Source organism: Chelonoidis abingdonii, chromosome 2, assembly GCF_003597395.2.
Source record: "Chelonoidis abingdonii isolate Lonesome George chromosome 2, CheloAbing_2.0, whole genome shotgun sequence".
Taxonomy (NCBI): Eukaryota; Metazoa; Chordata; order Testudines; family Testudinidae; genus Chelonoidis; species Chelonoidis abingdonii.
In genome coordinates, this window is record NC_133770.1 from 79858952 (window position 1) to 79864441 (window position 5490).

The 5490-nt window shown below is 42.1% G+C and overlaps 1 long non-coding RNA gene across 1 annotated transcript in view; it reads left to right on the forward strand.

Annotated features, from left to right (window-relative positions):
• The first annotated feature begins 238 nt into the window (after nt 1-238).
• The window catches only part of LOC142046328 (uncharacterized), an 8174-nt gene continuing 2922 nt past the window's right edge, over nt 239-5490 (forward strand). Inside the window, exon 1 of the long non-coding RNA XR_012655231.1 lies at nt 239-1108. This is a non-coding gene — a long non-coding RNA (uncharacterized LOC142046328). The remainder of the gene's footprint in view (nt 1109-5490) is intronic.

Sequence of the window (5490 nt, forward strand, 5' to 3'; positions counted from 1 at the left end):
CACTAGCTGCCTATTTCATTTTAAAAATAGCAAAAGATATCCACCTCCCTTTCCATTTCTGATAAGGAGTCTTGAAGTTTAAATCTCCTCAGTGTGATAGATATGCTTGCTTTGATCTGCTTAGCTCTTGGAAGTTCAAGGGTGCGGGGCTTCTGGCCCTGTGCTGACCAGGGTCCCTAGGGACAGCTCTGTATGCCATTAGGGAATTTTTTTCCTGAGAACCCCCTGTAACATTTTACGAACCCCAGTCTGGGAACCACTGTGCTATAGGCATATAAATAGAGCCATCTTTGGATCCATCTTGTCTTCCAATGCCAGCCCAATTTTCAAACCCTATATTTGGACGTTCTAATTGATACTTAGGTATAACAAATGTATTTGCACTTAGATTTCCTGTCAAAAAGAGAGACAAGGATGCCCACATTTTAAAACTGGTACTCACATCTGTTTTGCAGCTTTAATAATGATTCTCTTCTGCTTTGCACAGTTGTTTTTCTCAGCATCCTCAAGCTTAGTTGTTGTAGCAATAAAATTGATTAATCTTTGCTTTGCTGTGCTGTTTTTTTTTCTGTGTTGGGTTTCTTCAGCCTGAACTTTTTCCCACGCTGTGGCCTTCTATAGAGTAGCAACTGGTCTACTACCAGTGTCTAAATCTGTACAACTAAAAAAAGGTAGGCACATCAATATCTCCATGTGGCTTATTATGTTGTCTCTGATTCACCTGGTAGGCATGGTAACAATGCAGAATCTAAGATAATCTGAAATTTGAATTCCCACCTTTGATTTGCACCCTTCTGCCATCTACATCTTCATTTTTCTCCCCCAGTATCAGAGCCACATTGTACTTGGCCCTGCACAACCAAGTAGTAACAGAGTTCCTGCTGTGACATGTTTCTCATCCCTATAGGCAATCCCTGCATATTAGGGTTTGAGACATGTTGGCAAATCAGTGTGAAGAAGGTTGAACTGCTTTTGCCCAGATTGTGTCTGTAAGTAAATAGCACTTTAATGTCTGACATTTTTCACATGCACTAATATAATTTATTTTAGGGTGACAGGGAAAGAATTCAGTATATTGCTTTTACTGGGGAGCAGTAAGAGAGTCTGGGTGAGTAAAAGAACATATACTAAAATGTGTGGACAAAAAGGTGGTTGAAACTAGGCCCTTTTGGTTTGTGATCATGTGCTGCCTTGCAATAACAGCCTGGCCTGGATATGTTTTCTTCAAATCTCTACCCCATAAAGGTAAAGATACAAACAAAGGAGGTGGAGTTAACATGCATGTGAGAGGATTCATGAAAACTTTATAGACAAAAATGTAGTGAGATCAGAACTTTTTGGCTTATTTTTTTCTTTTGTGTCACAGTCCAAGTACTGGTGGGACCTCAAGTCAAAGCTAGGATGCTGTGTTTGTGATTTAGCAGACGATACTCATCCCTAACACCCTCTTTCTATGCTAGCCTAAAATTTTCCACTGTTGTTACTCCACCAATGGGAGCCCTAGTCTAGACAAAGCACCAGCAATCATAGTTATTTAAACCCCTGTGTGTCTGACCCAGTGATTAGAATGCTAGTGGCCACTAGTGCCTAATCCATGCTGATGCTCCTGCTGTGGCTGCCACTGGTCAAGGCTGGATGGTAAGAATGTTTAGAAAAGGGACAGATGCTCTGATGTATTTCTGTCTCCTTTGGGCTTGTCCTCACTATGGGCTAAATTGGCATTGCTGCGATCAATGCACAGGAATTGATCTACCAGTCTGGTGAAGACACGATAAGTTGATGGGAGAGCACTCTGTACACACACACTATATTAGAGGAAGTGTTGTAAGCAAGACAAGAGAAGTAATTCTTCTATTCTACTCCATGCTGATTAGGCCTCTACTGGAAAATTGTGTCCAGTTCTAGGTGCCACATTTCAGGAAAGATATGGACAAATTGGTGAAAGTCCGGAGAAAATCAACAAAAATTATTAAAGGTCTAGAAAACATGATCTATGACCTATGAAGACGGAGGGGGAACATAACAGTTTTCAAGTACATAAAAAGTTGTTACAAGGAGTGGGGAGAAAAATTGTTCTTCTTAATCTCTAAGGATAGGACAAGAAGCAATGGGCTTAAATTGCAGCAAGGACAGTTTAGGCTGGACATTAGGAGAAACTTCCTAACTGTCAGGGTGGTGAAGCACTGGAATAAATTGCCTAGGGAGGCTGTGGAATCTCCATAACTGAAGATTTTTAAGAGTAGGTTAGACAAACACCTGTCAGAGAGAGTCTAGATTATACTTAGTCCTGCTATGAGTGCAGGGGACTGGACTAGAGATGACCTCTTGAGGTCCCTTCCAGTCTTATGATTCTATGATTCGCTGATATATGCCATCATTTGCCAACAATGCCCCTCTGCTATGTACATTGGCCAGACTGGACAGTCTCTATGCAAAAGAATAAATGGACACAAATCTGACATCAGGAATCCTAACATTCAAAAACCAGTAGGAGAACACTTCAACTTCTCTGGCCATTCAGTAACAGATTTAAAGGTGGCTATCTTGCAACAGAAAAGCTTCAAAAACAGACTCCAACAAGAAACTGCTCAACTTGAATTAATATGCAAACTAGATACAATCAATTTAGGCTTAAATAGAGACTGGGAATGGCTGAGCCATTACATACATTGAATCTATTTCCCCATGATAAGTATCCTCACACTTTCTTGTCAAACTGTCTTAAATGGGCTATCTTGATTATCACTACAAAAGTGTTTTTTCTCCTGCTGACAATAGCTCATCTTAATTAATTAGCCTCTTAAAGTTGGTTGGGCAACTCCCACCTTTTCATGTTCTCTGTATGTATATATATCTCCTCACTATATGTTCCATTCTATGCATCCAATGAAGAGGGCTGTACCCCACGAAAGCTTATGCTCAAAGAAATTTGTTAGTCTCTAAGGTGTCACAAGTACTCCTGTTCTTTTAATAGCAAAAATACTTAATTTCCAAGTTTAATATTTTAGGCTTGAAAGTACAATGATAGCCCCTGATTTATCTCTTAAATACAGGATTCCTGCTTTCACTAACCAGTCACAATTTTTTATTAAGCTAAAGAGGGAATTTTGGAAATATTAGTTTTAAACTGAAAAAGCATTATAGTCTTAACTGTGGAGTTTGTGGTGCTTAGTAAAAATGTATTGAAATACTGTAGGCAGATGCCACAAAACAGCTGAGCTTCAAGTATTTCAGATTTTTTTTTTATTTTGCTATTTATGAACTAACGCAGAGGATTTATTGTGCCTGTTTCAGTTCAGAATTGTTAGTTTATTATAATGAGTTCATGGCTTTTTCTGGCATAGTCTTGTTTTCTTAATGCCATTCTCATCCAACTGAAACTTACTGCTGAGGTAGAGTGAAATCCTAATCCCCTTGTGCCAGCCAGGCGTACATAGGAGATAGTTCAGAGTGAGGGTTTGGAGGATAGAATCAGGGCAGGCGCCAGCGCAGCAAGCAGGTGCTTGGGGCACCCAACGGAGAGGGGCAGCACATCTGGCTCTTCAGTGGCAATTCGGCGGCGGGTCCCTCAGTCCCTCGCGGAGCGAAGGATCTGCTGCCGAATTGCCACCAAAGAATGAAGCGACGGCAGTAGAGCCACCACTGAAGTGCCGCAGATCGCGATCACGGCTTTTTATTTATTTATGTATTGCTGCTTGGGGTGGCAAAAACCCTGAAGCCGGGCCTGCATAGAATCCTCCATTCTCCCTCCACCCCAAAAGTCAGAAGCTGGTGGTGAAGAACCTGAGTAGCTGGACTGCTGTTGCTATAGCCCATTGGCCTGCTGTTCTCTTCCTATATGTGCTGCAGCTTTCCCTTCTGCAACATTGATTTACTTCCTGTGCCCATCCAGCGCTCCCACAGCCTCCCATTCTGTGCTCCCGTGGGGAGAAATGCTGAAGAATGTAGTTCCGTGGCACAAGGGCCTGCACGGGATCTCTGTATATCCCTTCCTCTTCCTGGCTCACTCATGTATGGTTCTGTTGCTTTAAATTTGGCCCATTCGTCTTCCTGGAGGATTTAACCTATAGAGAATTTATTTAAATATATTTCACCTTCTGATAAGACATTCAAATGAGATTATCTTAAAACATGCTGATTCTTTCTGTTATTATGCATGAGGATCCTTTATTAAAGCATGTGTTTTTTCTTGTAAATATTAGCAATGATTACACTTTTTTTTATCTGCTTCGCCCTGCCCATTAGCATATTGCTTCATAATCCTCTCAATATATTCCTGCGTACACAGGCAGAAACTGTCAAAACAGGCTTCTGAGTTGGGAAGTTACTTGAATACAAGACCTAATTTAAAGCCTAATTAAAGAAGCATTTGTCTACTGTTGAATTATCCTTTCTAATTTTGATTTTTCTCCTATTACTTGATGCTATGTGAATAATGAACAGAGAAATAGGATCTTCCTGATTACTACTTCACCAAAATAGAAATAGTATAATATAATAAGAAAGAATAGCAGTTTGGTGGATGACCTGCATCTGGCCACAAAACGATAGCTCAGAGTCCGACTGTCTGACCGAATGCCTCTGAAGTGGGTGAACAACAAAACATTATTTGTCTAATCTTGAATTCAGAGAAGTACAGCAAAATTCATCACATAAGTTATTCATTGACTATGTTTGTGAATTGTTCACTCAGCTCGAATAGATAACCTTTACAAATATTTTGTATTGATTTTTTTTTTAAATCACATCTAGCAAGTCAGTAAGCTGGGTGCAAGCAAACAATATGAGTTTTAATACCGCTAAATGTATACATCTGGAAACAAAGAATGTAAGCAATACTCTGGGCCGGTGCTACCATTTAGGAGAACAAGGCAGTTGCCTAGGGCTCCAAGATTTGGGGGCTCCAAAAAGCGGTGCCCCCAATTATTTTTTTACAGTGGTTTCTCCCTGAGCGTGTGGTCGCTGCTCCACTTCTCCTGCCTCCCAGGCTTGCAGTGCCAATCAGCTGTTTGGCGGCACAAGCCTGAGAGGAGAATTAGAGCGGGGGTGGTGTGCTCGGAGAGGACGCAGAGCAGAAGTGAGCTGGGGTGGGGAGGTACTGCATGGCTTCCTGGGGGGGGGGGGGGCGAGCCTGCCGCGGGGGGGCACCTAGGGCAGGGGAGCTGCGCGCAGGGGGGTGCCTCAGGCAGGGGTCAGGGAGCTGCCGCAGGGCTGGGGGAGGTGCAAGGTGGAAGTTTTGGCCTAGGCCCAAACTTCCTTGCACTGGCTGTCATAAACAGATGGTTAAGGGTTAATGTCTCTTTTACCTATAAAGAGTTAAGCAGCTCAGTAAACCTGGCTGACACCTGACCAGAGGACCAATAGGGGGACAAGATACTTTCAAATCTTGTGTCGGGAAGTCTTTGTTTGTGCTTTTGTTTGGTTCGTTGTTCGCTCTCGGGACTGAGAGGGACAGGACATCATTCCAGGTTCTCCAAATCTTTCTGTAAT